Raw genomic sequence first — 21646 nt, 5'->3', positions numbered from 1 at the left:
TAAAATGTGGACTGGCAATGGTAAGAAAAGCATTTGTTAAGAAGAGAAATTTGTTAATATTGAGTAGAGATTTAGGTTCAGGAAGTCCTTTCTGAAAGTATTTGCATGGAGTGTAGCCATGTATAGAAGTGAAACATTGATGATAAACAGTTTAGACAAGAAGAGAATAGAAACCTTTGAAATGTGGTGCTACAGAAGAATGCTGAAAGTTAGATGGGTATATCGCATAACTAACAAGAAGGTACTGAATAGAATTGGGGAGAAAAAAAATTGTGGCACAACCTAACCAGAAGAGGGGATCGGTTGGTAGGACACATTCTGAGACATCAAGGGATCGCCAATTTAGTACTGGAGGGAAGCGTTGGGTAAAAATCGTAGAGGAAGATAAAGAGATGAACACAGTTGGGGAGCCATTGGCTTCGTCATTCATCAGGCTGATAACCCTCTTGTTCTGAGGTGTTACATGATAAGGAGTGTTGGTCACAGATCCTGATATGTCGAATTTCTCAGAACTGTACCTAATTACTGCATATGGAGCGCAGCCTCTCACCCAATACATGAATCTATTTGTGTCCATATAGAGCAGCCTGATATCAGCGAAGTTTATGTTTGAAAACTCGTAGCGTAATCAGTACATGTGGAGTTTAGATATGTCCAGAACACACATACTGATGTAGTCGGGCTTTGTGAACGCCACTTCGTACCAGTCACCTCTACAGCGACCAGTACTTCACCGAAAATGGTGGACTGCTTAAAATCTCTTGCATCTCAACGTCGTCCCAACGAAAAAATAAATTTATTTCACGATGGGTTCTAATATTCACCATGGTTTTTCCCAAAATTAAATTAATCATTAATTTATAAAAATCTTGACACAAGCAACAAGAGCTTGTGTCTTAGGTCGTCAACAAGCAACAGGTCCTACAGGAAGGGCTGGGGAAAACTACTGAACATTATTTGTTACCAAACACTCTTTAAAACAGTATATTAATTAACAATAGAAGGCTCAATTAAAAAGATGCATTAAAGATTAAACCCGAGCTTTCATCCTTAAAAAAGGGCATTAAATATGAAACACCAGAAGCAAACAATTTAGATGTTGTTTAAAGATTTCTCACTAAAATTTATCAAAACATTAAACTTTATAATTAACATTGAAAGTCATGTCGAAGCACACCAAACGTGAAAATTAACAGTATGGTAATGGAGTGGCCCCACGTCACATCAGGGTACAAGCCCACAGCCGACAAAACAGACCCCAGACGTAGACATTGGAACCCAGGCCGTTCCTCCCCCCCCCCCCCTCTCCCCACCCCCTCCCCCAGCGAAAGGCTGATGGGTAGAGCACTACAACATACACAGCAAAGCTCTCTTAAGCAGTGAACAGGTTAAATGAAACGAAACATTCATCCCAGCTCTAAAAGAATTTCAACAGCTGATATTAAGTTAACTCGCCTCGTGATACTAGTTAAAGTTAACAAAGACAACAGGTTCGAGTGAGATACAGCCTTAAATTTGGAACTGCTACCCGACAAGGATCGAAACTGCATTTATCTTAAATGTAGAAACAATATCACCACAGTCTCAATAAATGCAGAAGCAGCTTTCAAACTAGCATCCACAACCTAATATACACGGTGATTCAAAAAGAATACCACAACTTTAAAAATGTGTATTTAATGAAAGAAACATAATATAACCTTCTGTTATACATCATTACAAAGAGTATTTAAAAAGGTTTTTTTCACTCAAAAACAAGTTCAGAGATGTTCAATATGGCCCCCTCCAGACACTCGAGCAATATCAACCCGATACTCCAACTCGTTCCACACTCTCTGTAGCATATCAGGCGTAACAGTTTGGATAGCTGCTGTTATTTCTCGTTTCAAATCATCAATGGTGGCTGGGAGAGGTGGCCGAAACACCATATCCTTAACATACACCCATAAGAAAATATCGCAGGGGGTAAGATCAGGGCTTCTTGGAGGCCAGTGAAGAAGTGCTCTGTCACGGGCTGCCTGGCGGCAGCTGCAGACAGTGCTTGAACCAATTTCAGACGATAAGGTTTCATAACTAACCTTTTTCGTAGGACTCTCCATACAGTTGATTGTGGAATTTGCAGCGCTCTGCTAGCGCTGCGAGTCGATTTTTCCTGGGCTGCGAACAAATGCTTGCTGGATGCGTGCTACATTTTCATCACTCGTTCTCGGCCGTCCAGAACTTTTCCCTTTGCACAAACACCCATTCTCTGTAAACTGTTTATACCAACGTTTAATACACCACCTATCAGGAGGTTTAACACCATACTTCGTTCGAAATGCACGCTGAACAACTGTCGTCGATTCACTTCTGCCGTACTCAATAACACAAAAAGCTTTCTGTTGAGCGGTCGCCATCTTAGCATCAACTGACGCTGACGCCTAGTCAATAGCGCCTCAAGCGAACAAATGTACAACTAAATGAAACTTTATAGCTCCCTTAATTCGCCGACAGATAGTCCTTAGCTCTGCCTTTTGTCGTTGCAGAGTTTTAAATTCCTAAAGTTGGGGTATTCTTTTTGAATCACCCTGTATATCAATGGCCTATTATTAGCTTAATGATCAAATAAGATGTTCTCAAGAACTTCAATTGTCCTCATTGGATTTGTGTTTAGAACAGTTTTAGGTTTAACAGAGGAAAGCAGCAAGCATCATTTAAGCATCACCAAAACAACGGTCTGCACATTTCCTCTAAACATAAACCAATTTTCTCACGGGAAAGAGGACTGAGCACGTCTGCAAACCCTTTCAAAATCACATTAGATAAAAATGGGAGGGCGCAGCACAACAAAAAATTGAAAAACCTAAGCGCAGGACCAGCGCCAAACCGCATCAAGCACAACCAATGGCAGGCACCGGAGACAAGTCTCTGGAGAACATACAAATGACGCTCACCATAAATATAAGGAAACGGAACTGGGATTAGTCCTCGAGCGAGGAACCTGAAGAACACGTTGACTTGGTGCCCGTCAAAATCCTGTGGCGAAGGCATCTAGTGCAGAATTGGACAGGACCGGTGAGCTTCGCCTAATCGCCCCAAATTATCCGGGAGGAACCCGGGTACTGTAGCGAACAAGTACAACCAGAGCAAGAGTGGGTTGGCGAAGCACGGCATGTCAACAGCCGCATCGCCGTGAACGGAGAATGCGCCGACAGCGTACGCTCGTATCAGAAAAACGGTGCGCCGGGAATGCTGACCAAATGTTCTCCAGAAAGTTCCTACGTTCCACCGGACGCACTATCCACCGTAATAGCCTAGTTCCCGACTGCCCCCTTCCTTCTCGCACAAACAGCTTCACACCAGAGAGAAAACCAAAGATCCTTTAACAGGAAAGGACGGTGCTAAACACGCCGGGCGTGAGCTATCGATCTCGGCGCAGTATGCAGCCTTACCCCCTCCCCCCCTCCCCCCGCAGTTAACTGAACTCCCGGGGAGGTAGATAGGTCAGTATACAGCAAACCAAAACAAATCATTCAGTAATAGCAGGTTTAACCTGGCTTTGCACATGGTCGGATGCCTCGTCCTTCACCAGCAACGAGACCGGAACTTGGGCCTTCATGATACCCCACAGATCCTCAAAACGTGGCATGAAATTATTGGGAACCTTGCCTCGTCATGATCCCTAAGATTGCGAATGTAAACAGTGTCGCCTATCTTGAAATTGGCAGCCCGGCATCCACAGTTGTAGCACGTCATGTCCTTTTGATGGTCCCTGGCAATGTTTGCTTTCACCCTCGGCCAGTCATCCCATAGAACTCCTGAATTGGCACGATCGGGAAGCAAGTCCGCTATTTCCCAAATTTACAGGGTGGACGAACATTAAGGATGACGCCACAGCTTGATGAGCTACATGATTTGTCGCATTACAGACAAGATTCAACCGTTGGAAGCAACAGTCCCATTTCGACGGCGCCTCCGAGTGGTAAGTAACGAGAGCAGACTCTAAGTTATTGTTTACACTTTCCATAAAAGGCGGTTGAGGGTAACAGGGGTGGTAGTTACGTGACGGATGCCAACCCACAGATTCGTCAGACGTACAGGCTGGGACGTTATCGCTGACAAGCGTGACAGGAGGACCAAAAAAATTAATAATTTTACTAAGATGGTGAGTGGCGGCCCCTGTGGCTAACCCCATGCTTGGCATCAACCATACAAAACGCAAGAAAGCGCCCCCTGCACCTCAGCAGTTGAGTCCCATAGTGCTCAGAGCCATTTTCTCCCCAGATTTTAGACGCTGTTTATTATATAACGACCCTGGGTTGGAATCTTGTTGTTGTGCAAGATCACCAAACAACTCCAAACAACAACAAACAGACCTCCGCCAAGATCGCACTAACCGTAAGTACCTGGTCGAACAGTCATACAGCTTCATTAGACTCAAACATAAGGCTCAGTAATGACTTTTCCATTGCCCCCTAGGTGCTTTACTGAGAGCTTAAATGCATAAATTCGTGCAATTAAACACAAATATCCATGTTTTTATAATCTGCATAAAAGTAACAATGTTAACTTTTATCATTTTGGGCGATGTGACTCCCCTTAGCACACAAGAGGGCAAGCACACTGCTAAAATCTACATCTACATCTACATTTATACTCCGCAAGCCACCCAACGGTGTGTGGCGGAGGGCACTTTACGTGCCACTGTCATTACCTCCCTTTCCTGTTCTAGTCGCGTATGGTTCGCGGGAAGAACGACTGTCTGAAAGCCTCCGTGCGCGCTCTAATCTCTCTAATTTTACATTCGTGATCTCCTCGGGAAGTATAAGTAGGGGGAAGCAATATATTCGATACCTCATCCAGAAACGCACCCTCTCGAAACCTGGCGAGCAAGCTACACCGCGATGCAGAGCGCCTCTCTTGCAGAGTCTGCCACTTGAGTTTATTAAACATCTCCGTAACGCTATCACGGTTACCAAATAACCCAGTGACGAAACGCGCCGCTCTTCTTTGGATCTTCTCTATCTCCTCCGTCAACCCGACCTGGTACGGATCCCACACTGATGAGCAATACTCAAGTATAGGTCGAACGAGTGTTTTGTAAGCCACCTCCTTTGTTGATGGACTACATTTTCTAAGGACTCTCCCAATGAATCTCAACCTGGTACCCGCCTTACCAACAATTAATTTTATATGATCATTCCACTTCAAATCGTTCCGCACGCATACTCCCAGATATTTTACAGAAGTAACTGCTACCAGTGTTTGTTCCGCTATCATATAATCATACAATAAAGGTTCCTTCTTTCTATGTATTCGCAATACATTACATTTGTCTATGTTAAGGGTCAGTTGCCACTCCCTGCACCAAGTGCCTATCCGCTGCAGATCTTCCTGCATTTCGCTACAATTTTCTAATGCTGCAACTTCTCTGTATACTACAGCATCATCCGCGAAAAGCCCCATGGGACTTCCGACACCATCTAATAGGTCATTTAAATATATTGTGAAAAGCAATGGTCCCATAACACTCCCCTGTGGCACGCCCGAGGTTACTTTAACGTCTATAGACGTCTCTCCATTGATTACAACATGCTATGTTCTGTTTGCTAAAAACTCTTCAATCCAGCCACACAGCTGGTCTGATATTCCATAGGCTCTTACTTTGTTTATCAGGCGACAGTGCAGAACTGTATCGAACGCCTTCCGGAAGTCAAGAAAAATAGCATCTACCTGGGAGCCTGTATATAATATTTTCTGGGTCTCATGAACAAATAAAGCGAGTTGGGTCTCACACGATCGCTGTTTCCGGAATCCATGTTGATTCCTACATAGTAGATTCTGGGTTTCCAAAAACGACATGATACTCGAGCAAAAAACATGTTCTAAAATTCTACAACAGATCGACGTCAGAGATATAGGTCTATAGTTTTGCGCATCTGCTCGACGACCCTTCTTGAAGACTGGGACTACCTGTGCTCTTTTCCAATGATTTGGAACCCTCCGTTCCTCTAGAGACTTGCGGTACACGGCTGTTAGAAGGGGGGCAAGTTCTTTCGCGTACTCTGTGTAGAATCGAATTGATATCCCGTCAGGTCCAGTGGACTTTCCTCTATTGAGTGATTCCAGTTGCTTTTCTATTCCTTGGACACTTATTTCGATGTCAGCCATTTTTTAGTTTGTGCGAGGATTTAGAGAAGGAACTGCAGTGCGGTCTTCCTCTGTGAAACAGGTTTGGAAAAAGGTGATTAGTATTTCAGCTTTACGCGTGTCATCCTCTGTTTCAATGCCATCATCATCCCGGAGTGTCTGGATATGCTGTTTCGAGCCACTTACTGATTTAACGTAAGACCAGAACTTCCTAGGATTTTCTGTCAAAGTCGGTACATAGAATTTTACTTTCGAATTCACTGAACGCTTCACGCATAGCCCTCCTTACGCTAACTTTGACATCGTTTAGCTTCTGTTTGTCTGAGAGGTTTTGGCTGCGTTTAAACTTGGAGTGAAGCTCTCTTTGCTTTCGCAGTAGTTTCCTAACTTTGTTGTTGTACCACGGTGGGTTTTTCCCGTCCCTCACAGTTTTACTCTGCACGTACCTGTCTAAAACGCATTTTACGATTGCCTTGAACTTTTTCCATAAACACTCAACATTGTCAGTGTCGGAACAGAAATTTTCGTTTTGATCTGTTAGGTAGTCTGAAATCTGCCTTCTATTACTTTTGCTAAAACGCATTTTACGATTGCCTTGAACTTTTTCCATAAACACTCAACATTGTCAGTGTCGGAACAGAAATTTTCGTTTTGATCTGTTAGGTAGTCTGAAATCTGCCTTCTATTACTTTTGCTAAACAGATAAAATTTCCTCCCTTTTTTTATATTCCTATTAATTTCCATATTCAGGGATGCTGCAACGGCCTTATGATCACTGATTCCCTGTTTTGCACTTAAAGAGTCGAAAAGTTCCGGTCTGTTTGTTATCAGTAGGTCCAAGATGTTATCTCCACGAGTCGGTTCTCTGTTTAATTGCTCGAGGTAATTTTCGGATAGTGCACTCAGTATAATGTCACTCGATGCTCTGTCCCTACCACCCGTCCTAAACATCTGAGTGTCCCAGTCTATATCTGGTAAATTGAAATCTCCACCTAAGACTATAACATGCTGAGAAAATTTATGTGAAATGTATTCCAAATTTTCTCTCAGTTGTTCTGCCACTAACGCTGCTGAGTCGGGAGGTCGGTAAAAGGAGCCAATTATTAACCTAGCTCGGTTGTTGAGTGTAACCTCCACCCATAATAATTCACAGGAACTATCCACTTCTACTTCACTACAGGATAAACTACTACTAACAGCGACGAACACTCCACCAACGGTTGCATGCAATCTATCCTTTCTAAACACCGTCTGTACCTTTGTAAAAATTTCGGCAGAATTTATCTCTGGCTTAAGCCAGCTTTCTGTCCCTATAACGATTTCAGCTTCGGTGCTTTCTATCAGCGCTTGAAGTTCTGGTACTTTACCAACGCAGCTTCGACAGTTGACAATTACAATACCGATTGCTGCTTGGTCCCCGCATGTCCTGACTTTGCCCCGCACACGTTGAGGCTGTTGCCCTTTCTGTACTTGCCCAAGGCCATGTAACCTAAAAAACCGTATAAATCAGTATAAAACTTACAGAAAATTTTTAACAAGTGTCAAAACAGCAAAACAGATGAAGGTGGTCCACACGTAAGGCAAGTACAGTCCCGGTTTAGGCTCCATCTAGAAATTACGGTTAAATCATTCGGGAATATTCGCGTAAGATAATAACCAAGACAGTACCTTGTGCTTAAACAAGTCTAGAAAAAACTAAGCTACCCAAAATTCATAACATGGGCAACACAAGTATAATCCAAAGGAGATGTACAGCTTTAAGTAAAACTTTGAATATGGTTCCATAGATCAGAACATTAAATTACTTAACTCAAAATTTATTAACAGACGGCCTAAACCAGCACACTAAGGCAATCGGGGACGTGCCTCATAGGCAGCCAATAAACACCAAGGCGGTGCGTAATAGCAACAAACCCCCGCGATCCCAGCCGCTGGACAGGCCCGCTGCGAAGCTCAGAAGACTAAGTAGGGACGTTAAACACTACTTAGGTGAAACATAGGCCAAACAAACAAATTAAGCAAATATTAATGACCACCTTTCCGAGAAATGGTTAGCATAAGGGCCCTCAGTATGCCACAAAATTTCAAAATTTTTCTTTGACCAAATTCCCAAAATAGTAGTGGCTGCGCTTGGAAGCAATAAATTTGCGATCAAGAGGGAATAGTATCGGACAAGAATTCGACATTTTTGTCTAAATCTATCAAGGAAGAAGAGCATCTCACTAGCGCGGTACTAACCTGTCCTATACGCCCCTCCGTGACGAGCACGGGAAGCGTGACCGTTGAATTTAGACACGGGTGCGTAACTCAGTGATGTCACCGTTATCGCTTTGCCCCCGTAGTCACAAGTCCTTCTTGAAGGTCCCTACTCCGGTCACGGCAATAGCGTCCATGTTGCGTAGGGCACCTGAAACAATAACCGGGAGCGAATACTTTCCAAGTACACTAAACATTATACAATAAACGAAACAATAAAAAAATATTCTTACAATATATTTCCTTTCTTCCACCAGAGAGAAAACTAAAGACCCTCTAATTGGCAAAGAAGGTACTCTTCTCGCCAGGCGTGACCTATCGAACTCTGCGCGTGGCACAATGTGTTTCGATAACTTACATCGCAGGAGCCCTTTTCTGTATTAACATCAGCGCACATCAACCAGGGATGCTGATCGAAATAGATGCCTTGGGTGATTCTAAGATGTTGCATCGTCAACCAGAGATACTTTTGGAAGTTTCTACAGTGTCAAGTGTATCTCTGTTTGTTACCCAGCGTTGTCAACAGCTTGGCGACAGAAAAGTCTCGCGTGACTAGGTGATCCGGAAACAGCGGCAAGTCGCTGTGATCGTCATTCAGATTGGTGCTGTATTCCAAGTCTTGCTCCAGGAGATATACCTACCAGCAGCCGCATGTGGGATCTCATTCTCCAGTCTGACATTTTCATCTACATCTACATCTACATTTATACTCCGCAAGCCACCCAACGGTGTGTGGCGGAGGGCACTTTACGTGCCACTGTCATTACCTCCCTTTTCTGTTCCAGTCGCGTATGGTTCGCGGGAAGAACGACTGTCTGAAAGCCTCCGTGCGCGCTCTAATCTCTCTAATTTTACATTCGTGATCTCCTCGGGAGGTATAAGTAGGGGGAAGCAATATATTCGATACCTCATCCAGAAACGCACCCTCTCGAAACCTGGCGAGCAAGCTACACCGCGATGCAGAGCACCTCTCTTGCAGAGTCTGCACTTGAGTTTGTTAAACATCTCCGTAACGCTATCACGGTTACCAAATAACCCTGTGACGAAACGCGCCGCTCTTCTTTGGATCTTCTCTATCTCCTCCGTCAACCCGATATGGTACGGATCCCACACTGATGAGCAATACTCAAGTATAGGTCGAACGAGTGTTTTGTAAGCCACCTCCTTTGTTGATGGACTACATTTTCTAAGGACTCTCCCAATGAATCTCAACCTGGTACCCGCCTTACCAACAATTAATTTTATATGATCATTCCACTTCAAATCGTTCCGCACGCATACTCCCAGATATTTTACAGAAGTAACTGCTACCAGTGTTTGTTCCGCTATCATATAATCATACAATAAAGGTTCCTTCTTTCTATGTATTCGCAATACATTACATTTATCTATGTTAAGGGTCAGTTGCCACTCCCTGCACCAAGTGCCTATCCGCTGCAGATCTTCCTGCATTTCGCTACAATTTTCTAATGCTGCAACTTCTCTGTATACTACAGCATCATCTGCGAAAAGCCGCATGGGACTTCCGACACTATCTAATAGGTCATTTATATATATTGTGAAAAGCAATGGTCCCATAACACTCCCCTGTGGCACGCCCGAGGTTACTTTAACGTCTATAGACGTCTCTCCATTGATAACAACATGCTATGTTCTGTTTGCTAAAAATTCTTCAGTCCAGCCACACAGCTGGTCTGATATTCCGTAGGCTCTTACTTTGTTTATCAGGCGACAGTGCGGAACTGTATCGAACGCCTTCCGGAAGTCAAGAAAAATAGCATCTACCTGGGAGCCTGTATCTAATATTTTCTGGGTCTCATGAACAAATAAAGCGAGTTGGGTCTCACACGATTTCTGTTTCCGGAATCCATGTTGATTCCTACATAGTAGATTCTGGGTTTCCAAAAACGACATGATACTCGAGCAAAAAACATGTTCTAAAATTCTACAACAGATCGACGTCAGAGATATAGGTCTATAGTTTTGCGCATCTGCTCGACGACCCTTCTTGAAGACTGGGACTACCTGTGCTCTTTTCCAATCATTTGGAAACTTCCGTTCCTCTAGAGACTTGCGGTACACGGCTGTTAGAAGGGGGGCAAGTTCTTTCGCGTACTCTGTGTAGAATCGAATTGGTATCCCGTCAGGTCCATCTTTGGATAGCCATTAAAACACTCTAAACGGCAGAATTTGTTGCAAAGTCTGTCTCTAGAGGTAGTTTACATCCAAGTATAAGATGTAACTCAAATCGTCAGATGGCCTGTACTCCTCCTCACTCAGTTTCGTGTTATTTATGTTGACGAACTTGTGGATACACTGACAAAGTCTTCCGCAAACCCCGTGCTCCAAAAAGAAGCAAGATATCAACGTCAATCAAAAGTTCGATCTTAGTACATGTCTTTTTTAACATCACGTCCAACGGAAGCCCTGACGTGGTGTAACAGGATTTATAATCTACGTCCACGGGTATACACTCCAGAATTTCTCACGAACGTCTGGGAGCAAGCGTACATCTGTCTCCATGCCAAACGTTCACCGCGTACCTATATTCCGCATCTGTTAGGGCAGTGCGTGTGTGTTTGCTGCTGAATGCGGATATAGAAGGCAACGCGATTTCACAGTCTCTCCATCATATCCAGGAATTCGTATGGGAAGACTCCCTTCTTCGTTACAAGCTGAAACTTGGCATCTTCGGCGTATGCGGCTCTGGTGATACGCATATCCTCTCGAAGCTTTGTCTCAATCAGTCCCGAAAGGGATATGTGCACGAACTGTAAGGAATCCACGAATCGGAACGCCGTTCTTGGTGTGATCTGTTTGGAGAATGAAAAAAAAGAAAAAAATGGTTCAAATGGCTCTGAGCACTATGGGACTTAACATCTGAGGTCATCAGTCCACTAGACTTAGAACTACTTAAACCTAACTAACCTAAGGACATCACACACATCCATGCCCGAGGCAGCATTCGAACCTGCGACCGTAGCAGCAGCGCGGTTCCGGACTGAAGCGCCTAGAACCGCTCGGCCACAACGGCCGGCTTGGAGAATGAAATGTAATTTTCTACATTATCAGGAATAATGCTGACCTTACCTTTCTGCAACCTAGAATCACCCAAGTGCTAAACAAGAAAGTGAGCTTCATACTCCCTTAAATTATGGAAGAGGAGGGGTATGTGTTGCGGCAGTTTGTATTTCAAGTTTCATGCATTGTAAGCTGCAATGCAGTACTTCCCCTTTAGTACTTCCACACAAACATGTCATTTAATTGTCTGCTTGTATAAGGCATGAGTCTCCTGATCATGTTCTTCAAACTCAGAAAGCAACCATCTCACAGGATTATCCCCCAGGTATGATTCAAATTTGTTACGACTGGAATCGTATTAGGACACAACTTCAAACGTCATACTCTGCTACATATTATACTTGTCGTTCTGTGGAAGTGGTGTGAAAGGCAACGGGAACACTAACAGCGTGTCACAGGAACTACTAAGTTCTCAAAGTCAGTGTATAAAGAACAGCGCTCCTGGTGGCCGGCGTTCTTAAACTTTAAGGACTTTTTATCCTCTGTGGACATTTCCCCATGTACCGGTTCCTGGCTAAAGCATATAATCAGATTTGGAGTTGTAAAATTACCGTAGGCTACCGGAGTGGTAAAAATACCGTAGGCTGTCGTAGACCATGATAAGTAAGCTCCAAACGTACATTATCAGAAATTTCTTCCTCAAATTACGGCCAATGTATAATACTAGTAGTCTTCTCCTCGCCAGGAATAACTTTTTATGCCCGAATTGCTTCTTATGCCATGGGTTATTTTGTTTCCCATGTAGCAGAGTTTCTTAATTTCATCTACTTCGTGATCACCAATTTGATATTAAGTTGCTCTCTGTTTGCATATCCGCCACTTCTTATTAATTTCATCTTTCTTCGATTTACTCTCAATCTATATTCTGTACTCATTAGGTTGTTCATTCCATTCAACAGACCCTGTTATTCTTCTTCACTTTCATTCAGGACAGCAATGTAAGCAGTGTATCTTATGATTGATATTCTTTCACCCTGAATTCTAATCCTACTCTTGAACCTCTCTTTTATTTCCGTCATCGCATCTTCGATGTACATTTTGAACATCAGGGGTGAGAGACTACATCGCTGCCTCACACCCTTTTTAATTCGACCACTTCGTTCTTGGTCTTCAGGTGTTATTCTTTCCTGTTGGTTTTTGTAAATATAGCATATAAACGTATTTTCCTGTAGCTTACCCCCCTTGCATGCTTTTTCCTGATCAACAAGTCATATGAACGTGTCTTCCTTTTGTATTCAGTCCTACTTCCATTATCAACCGCAACGTCTGGTACCTTTACCTTCCCTAAAGCCAAATTGATCGTCATGTAACAGATCCTCAATTTTATTTCCCATTTTTCTGTATATTATTCTTGTCAGTAACTGGGATACATGTGCTGTTAAGCTGTCTGTGCGGTAATACTGGCACTTGTCGAGTCCTACTAACTTCGAAATTGTGTCGATGATGTTTTTCCAAAGATCTGAATGTGTATAGCCAGTCTCATGGGTTCTAATTGTTTTATAGCCACTTCCCCCAATCTCCTTCCTGGCCTTTCTTGTTTCTTCTTCTATCACGTCATCAGACAAGTCTCTCCCCCCCCCCCCCCTCTCCCTTCCCTCGCATAGGCCATTAATGTACTCTTTCCTGATAACCGCTCTCTCCTTTGTAGTTAGGAGTAGAAATCCCATTGCACTCTTAATGTTACCGCCATTACTTTAATTTCGCCGAAGGTTTTTTAGTCTTTTCTATATGCTGAGTTGTTCTTCCTTCAACCATTTCTTTTTCGATTTTTTCGCGTTACCCATGTTGTCATTTCACCTCAGCTTCCTTGCACTTCCTGTTTATTTCATTCCAAAGTGACTTGTATTTCTGTATTTCCGAATTTTCATGAACATTTTTGCACTTCCTTCTTTCGTCGATAAACTGAAGTATTTATTGTGTTTCGCATGGCTTCCTCGCAGTTAACTTCTTTGTGCGTATGTCTTTCTTTCCAGATTCCTTTATTACCTGTTTAGGAAATGTCCAGTCTTCTTCAAATGAACTGCCTGTAAGATATTCCTTATCGAAATACCTATTTCCTCAGAGAACTTCAAGCGTGTCTCTTCATTACTTAGTACTTCCGTATCCCACTTTCTTGTTCATTGTTCCTGACTAGTCTCATAAACTTTAGCCTATTTTTCAGCATTTCTAAATTGTTATCTGAGTCTATATTTCCTCCTGAGTAAACCTTACAATCCAATATTTGATTTCGGAATCTCTACCTCACCATGATGTAATCTAATTGAAATATTCTTGTCCCGGCCATCTCCATGTGTACTTACTCCTTTTGTATTTCTTGCGCAGAGTATTGCTATTAGTAACTGATATTTCTTTCAGAACTCTATTAATCTTTCTCCTCTCTCGTACCTACTACCAAGCCCATCTTCTCCCGCAACACTTTCTTCTACTCCTTCGTCTACCATTGCATTACAGTCCCCCGTGACTATTAGATTTTCATCTCCCTATACGTACTGAACCACCCGTTTAGTATCGTCATATACTTTCTCTGACTCTTCAGTCTCTGCCTTCTACGTCAGCATGTATACCTGAACTATTGTTGTCGGTTTGCTGCCGATTCTGATCAGAACAACTATATACCTCAACTGATCACAATAACTCACTCTCTGCCCTACCTTCCTGTTCATAACGAATCCTACCCCCGTTATACCATTTTATGCTGCTGTTGATATTACCTACACTCATCCGACCAGAAATCTTTGTCTTCTTACATTGAACTTCTGTATTTCCCTTTTAAGATTTTCTAGCTTCCCTACCACGCACGAACTACTTAGATTCTGCACCTCAACAACTAGAATGTTATTCTTTCGTTGGTTATTCAATCTCTTTTTCATGGCTACCTCTCCCTTGGCAGGCCCCTCTCAGAGACCCTAGTAGGAGACTAGTCTGGAATTTTTGCGAATGGAGAGATCATCATGACACTTATTCTATTACAGGCCACGTGTCATGCAGATACACATAATACATCTTTAACGCAGTGATTTCTATTGCCTTATGGATACTCCTGTCGTTGATCGTTACTGATTCTTCCACCTTTTAGGGGCCTTTCCCCACCCCAAGGGCAATCACAATAGAGTGCCCTGAACATCTGTCCGCCCCTCCTCTTTGGTTCAAATGGCTCTGAGCACTATGGGACTCAACATCTTAGGTCATCAGTCCCCTAGAACTTAGAACTACTTAAACCTAACTAAGGCAGGATTCGAACCTGCGACCGTAGCAGCCCCGCGGTTCCGGACTGCAGGGCCTAGAACCGCTCGGCCACCGCGGCCGGCACCCTCTTTGACAAGGCCGTTGGCAGAATGAGTGTGACCTATTATACCGGAAATATTCAGCCGCCATTTATGATTTTTATAAGAAATTTAAGCAGCAGAGGACATCGAATCCGGGACTGAGGACGTTTTGATTGCTAGTCAAAGACGCTGCCGCTAGACCACGGGGACAGACAGTTTCTCAATAACTCCGCCTCGTCTTACTGTACACATCGTACCACAATTTTCTCATCTTAGAGCCTGATTGGGGCTGTTACAGGTGGTGGCAAGAGAAGTGTACTTCACATTTGTTAAGCTGTACTAGAAAGTCTGCATCATCATCGCAAATTTGACTCGCTAAAACAAACAAAGATGTTTGCTCAACAACACCATCACTCGCCACTCAACACCCATCAAGTACAGGATGACCCAGAAGTCCGTTAATATTTGAAGACTGAACACTTCATGGAATAATGTGGGGAGAGAAGTAAAACTTGCCACACATGCTTGAAATGACATGAGATTTTATTGAAACCCAAAAAAGTGAACAAAACGTCAAAAGAAGGCGCTTCATATGATACAAAAGCAGCAACTGTCATAACAATTGAGTTTTAGCAAAGAAGAAGTTCTTTATAACAAATACTGAATATGTTGGCCGTCACTCACCAACAATACGTTTAGTCACCATCCTACGTAAAAGTGATACCTTCCAGCATGTGTTTACCATCCAGGCTAGAGATGATCTGTTTCCCTGTCCAACTACAGCTCATTTTATACATTTAATAATTTTTTCTAATGCGGGGCCACAGTTATAATATATTTCTTTAAAGTCAGTACGGCCATTAGACTGTTGTTTATTTGCAGTGTTACATTTACACTTACACGATCATGATTTCGGCTTCAAAGTGCCATCATCAAGTGTTTTAAGTGTCATACAGTGCCTAAGATGGCATACTGTCGCATTTTAAATACGCTATTAGACACATTGTCCTGCAAATAAACAAAAGTCTAATGGCGGTACTGCCTTTTTTTTTTAAAAAAAGAAGACATTTTATACATGATTCTTATGCACCATCACCGACGTGTTGCTGTCGAGCAACTGTGGTTGGCAGTACTTCAAATGGTTTCTCTACTCTGTGTATTGGAGTACAGTCATACCAGTGAGTGTAGCTGGGAGGCGGAAGCTCATCCCGGCTATCTCACCAGTCATACCATTCTCAAGAATGCCACAGCCATAGTACATGAACTTCAGCTTTCTCTGAGATTTTCCTTGCCTTAGCAGTTCATGATTACAGTTTCTGGTGCAAAGTATACGCATTGTGCTACTGTCTTTTGAAAATGGGGTCGTGGTGCCAATATTTCTTTCCGGCATTCCGTTGCTTTTGTTTTTCCCAGAAACAGCTGCGGCTCACATGTGCATCAGTCCTCCACCATACTGGGTCAAGGCGGATCATCGCACATGACCTGCACTGACGAGCCGAGGCGCATCTGCGCAGCTTCCTGGCTGATTCGTGAGTATGCACTGCAACTGTAGTCGATCCACGGCGGCCGACCAGAACGTGCACTGGACCACTCACTCTCAGTCTACACTCAATCTCTCAATCAAAACTCGACCTCAGCACATGGGTTGTAATACTGGTGTCAGAATTATCTGTCACCTCATCACTTCGGTTGAAGTGAAGCTACGTCTACAGTACCGTCTAGCAGTACCAGCACAATGTGTTGTGTCAAGTGAAAAATCTTTCTTCAGTGAAGACCTTTGAAATGTTTTTGTCTATTTATTTTGAGCCATATCAGTTCGGAGAGACATCAGTAGCACCCTTAAGGTGTCATTTGTCAGAAACCTGTGGATTTGCCCATTTTTAGAGCGAATGTTAGGGAAACATACAGGGTGACAATTATTGAACTAAATGGAATAAAATCGTCATAACTTCTGGAAGGTTTGCATTAGGACGTTCAGACTGCACGGTTGGCCGTTGGGCATGATGAGTATTAGTATACAAATGCGCATGGATTGCTTTAGCGACGAAGCCCCATTTTCATTTACACTCCTGGAAATGGAAAAAAGAACACATTGACACCGGTGTTTCAGACCCACCATACTTGCTCCGGACACTTCGAGAGGGCTGTACAAGCAATGATCACACGCACGGCACAGCGGACACACCAGGTACCGCGGTGTTGGCCGTCGAATGGCGCTAGCTGCGCAGCATTTGTGCACCGCCGCCGTCAGTGTCAGCCAGTTTGCCGTGGCATACGGAGCTCCATCGCAGTCTTTAACACTGGTAGCATGCCGCGACAGCGTGGACGTGAACCGTATGTGCAGTTGACGGACTTTGAGCGAGGGCGTATAGTGGGCATGCGGGAGGCCAGCTGGACGTACCGCCGAATTGCTCAACACGTGGGGCGTGAGGTCTCCACAGTACATCGATGTTGTCGCCAGTGGTCGGCGGAAGGTGCACGTGCCCGTCGACCTGGGACCGGACAGCAGCGACGCACGGATGCACGCCAAGACCGTAGGATCCTACGCAGTGCCGTAGGGGACCGCACCGCCACTTCCCAGCAAATTAGGGACACTGTTGCTCCTGGGGTATCGGCGAGGACCATTCGCAACCGTCTCCATGAAGCTGGGCTACGGTCCCGCACACCGTTAGGCCGTCTTCCGCTCACGCCCCAACATCGTGCAGCCCGCCTCCAGTGGTGTCGCGACAGGCGTGAATGGAGGGACGAATGGAGACGTGTCGTCTTCAGCGATGAGAGTCGCTTCTGCCTTGGTGCCAATGATGGTCGTATGCGTGTTTGGCGCCGTGCAGGTGAGCGCCACAGTCAGGACTGCATACGACCGAGGCACACAGGGCCAACACCCGGCATCATGGTGTGGGGAGCGATCTCCTACACTGGCCGTACACCACTGGTGATCGTCGAGGGGACACTGAATAGTGCACGGTACATCCAAATCGTCATCGAACCCATCGTTCTACCATTCCTAGACCGGCAAGGGAACTTGCTGTTCCAACAGGACAATGCACGTCCGCATGTATCCCGTGCCACCCAACGAGCTCTAGAAGGTGTAAGTCAACTACCCTGGCCAGCAAGATCTCCGGATCTGTCCCCCCATTGAGCATGTTTGGGACTGGATGAAGCGTCGTCTCACGCGGTCTGCACGTCCAGCACGAACGCTGGTCCAACTGAGGCGTCAGGTGGAAATGGCATGGCAAGCCGTTCCACAGGACTACATCCAGCATCTCTACGATCGTCTCCATGGGAGAATAGCAGCGTGCATTGCTGCGAAAGGTGGATATACACTGTACTAGTGCCGACATTGTGCATGCTCTGTTGCCTGTGTCTATGTGCCTGTGGTTCTGTCAGTGTGATCATGTGGTGTATCTGACCCCAGGAATGTGTCAATAAAGTTTCCCCTTCCTGGGACAATGAATTCACAGTGTTCTTATTTCAATTTCCAGGAGTGTATATTGGTTCGTCAATAAGCAAAACTGGCGCATTTGGGGGAGTGAGAATCCGCATTTCGCGACCGAGAAGTCTCTTCACCCTCAACGGGTGACTATGTGGTGTGAAATGTCCAGTCACGGCATAATCGGAGCGATATTCCTTGATAGCACGGTGACTACCGAACGGTACGTGACGATTCTGGAAGATGATTTCATCACCATTATCCGAAGTGACCCTGATTTCGACAAGATGTGGTTCATGAAAGACGGAGCTCGATCCCATCGAAACAGGAGAGTGTTTGATATCCTGAAGGAGCACTTTGGGGACCGCATTCTGGCTCTCGGGTATCCAGAGCCACTGGCATGGGCCTCGATTGGCCGCCATATTCTCCGGTTCTGAACAAGTGCGACTCTGTATTAAAGGTCTACAGCAATATCCTCAAAACCACTGCTGAGCTGAAAACAGCCGTCCAGGAGGTCATCGACAGCATCGATGTTCCGACACTTCAGCGGGTCATGCAGAATTTCGCTCTTCGTCTGCGCCACATCATCGCCAATGATGGCAGCCAAATAGAACATGTCATAACCTAAATCAGAACATCTGTAGTGACGTTTACATATTGAGTTAAGTGTGTGTACGCCGCAGTTTATACCTAAGTTACGTTTTTTTTCATATAGTTCAATAATTTCACACTGTATTTAACCCCAGTTCGGTGTAAGTTTTGTAACCTGTCTGCTCATGAGTTGCCATACGCCAAGGCTGTGCCACTCACATGTAGAACTTGTAATAGACTTGAGGTGGGATGGCCGCAGCCATGCTCACATGTCCGTCAGCAGATTGCACGGACGCGTCTTGCCTGGTCATTGCGAATGGTTGGTTGTTTTGGGGAAGGAGACCAGACAGCGAGGTCATCGGTCTCATCGGATTAGGGAAGGACGGGGAAGGAAGTCGGCCGTGCCCTTTGAAAGGAACCATCCCGGCATTTGCCTGGAGCGATTTAGGGAAATCACGGAAAACCTAAATCAGGATGGCCGGACGCGGGATTGAACCGTCGTCCTCCCGAATGCGAGTCCAGCATTGCGAATGTGGAAGCTTGAAGATCATCCCCAATTACCCAGAGGTGGAGGAGGGATGGTCGCTCACCGGCCTTTCCTATCCACGGTGACAGTAAAGACAGACCATGATTGTGGTACGCATCAGGTTGGCTGCCTCTCGGTGTTCAAGTCACCGAGGAAGTAGCAGGCTCACCATCATGGATCACCTGGTCGTGTTTTCACTGAAACTCATAGTGTGTCATTCTCTCTGTTTCTAGCATCACGAACAGAATGGCTCAAATGGTTCAAATGGCTCTGAGCACTATGGGACTCAACTGCTGTGGTCATCAGTCCCCTGGAACTTAGAACTACTTAAACCTAACTAACCTAAGGACATCACACACATCCATGCCCGAGGCAGGATTCGAACCTGCGACCGTAGCGGTCACGCGGTCCTGACTGTAGCGCCTAGAACCGCTCGGCCACTAAGCCGGCCACGAACAGAATGGCAGTATTGCAGAAAGCATTCTGGGCTCAGAAAGCCACTGGGGAATCTACACCTCTGGCACTATGGCTCTGAGTGTACGAGAGCATTTGTTCTAATTTATCGGATCCGTCAGCACTCCTTGCGTCACTGTGATAATACAATAATAATACTGGTTTGCCGTGCTAGGTTCTTTCCTGTCTACGTTTAATTTTGAACTAGTGCTCGGCTGGTGAAGTTACGTAGTCTTACCTCACAATGCCACGTTAAATAGCACAACAGCATTTCTGTCTGCCCTGCTGCGTGATTTGCTGGATTTGTTGTACGTCTTGTTGTCTTATTGACTGACACATCAACCCAGTGCTAAATTGTCTGTTCCGAACTTTCCTGTCAGAAGTTTTTAAGTCTGCAAAATTAAATTATTCTGCTACAGAACAGTCTGAGTAGTATGTAACTAAAAGACAGTGACTGATAGACACTGATCACAATACCGTAAGGGCATAACATGATGATGACACTCTGTAAATATCTTCGTGTGTTGACACCACTTCAACAGAGAATCAGTAGTTATTCCTAGAAATAATGTGGAATCTGTGGAAGTGGGAAATAAATGCCGCCCGAAGTGGCGTGCGGTTAAAGGCGCTGCAGTCTGGAACCGCAAGACCACTACGGTCGCAGGTTCGAATCCTGCCTCGGGCATGGATGTTTGTGATGTCCTTAGGTTAGTTAGGTTTAACTAGTTCTAAGTTCTAGGGGACTAATGACCTCAGCAGTTGAGTCCCATAGTGCTCAGAGCCATTTGAACCATTTTCGGGAAATAAATTTAGTTTAATAATGCTATTTTCCATCTTCAAACTGAAATTTACGCTTTCACATGGTCAATGTCACTTCAGTGCATACCTACCATGTTTTTCATATAGCGGTTTTTTTCCGATCTGTTCGAGCAAACAAGCACCAATTTCTAGGAAACCTTGAGACCGCTTCACTTCATCCCAGCAGTATGCGAATCCTAATTTCGATCACAGCTCGTAGCAACCCAAAATGAAAAAAAACAAACATTAATTACTTTGTAATAAGCTAGGAAAGAGCTAGGAAAGAAAAGAGACTTTCCTAAATCAAAAGAAAAGGCAAGGAAAGTGCTATCATCAGCTGATTTTACAGTGTCCACTTTCATAGTCTTCCAAGCTTTCTGAGCATTACATTTCCAAGTTAGCGCACGCTGTATTGCAACGTCCCTCGTCCATTAAACCCTTATGCGCAAAACATTGCTTCATGTACGAGTTCGGACGATATTAGTGCATCCGTACTGAAACAAACGTCAAGAAGACGCGCTCTATTATGTGACTGGTGTCTTTTCTGTCGGACATGTCTTGGAGATTTGAATCAGTCAAGGACTGTGTCCAGTTGGCTGAAGAGGTTAATGTAACTGCTCTTGAGAAGCGGTAAATCCGAGTTCGAGCCCCTGACCGCCACAAATTTCAGCTTCCACCATTGCGTTACCACAATGTCCTGTGTGGATGGAACTCACGAAATCCCACCCACCTCCTTCCCTTTCTGTCACTGTTTTCTATTTCATATAAACATATGCACCAGCTGCTTCACGAGTGGTGTCTGGTCTGTCGGGCACATATCCGTCGGAAATATGTACTTAACATTTCCCTTTCAGATTTTCTAGCTTCCCTACCACGTTAAAAACTCTGGAAATACGGAAGCGTCCGATCCCGCCCGTCTGCTTTGACCCATGACGTCACAAATATGGCGGAAACAAAAACAAACACACACACTTTCCACAAGAAGCCTAATGACACTAACGGGACAAGCGCGGGAAATGGGGTGTTTTGGGTGGTGGCAAACTAAATATAAACAAATTTAGACGCCTTGCGTAGCTACAACGTGTAAGTGAAGACAGCCATGCATGAATACCCACC

Source organism: Schistocerca piceifrons, chromosome 6 (assembly GCF_021461385.2).
Source record: "Schistocerca piceifrons isolate TAMUIC-IGC-003096 chromosome 6, iqSchPice1.1, whole genome shotgun sequence".
NCBI classification, from domain to species: Eukaryota; Metazoa; Arthropoda; class Insecta; order Orthoptera; family Acrididae; genus Schistocerca; species Schistocerca piceifrons.
Note: the sequence above shows the minus strand (reverse complement) of the source record.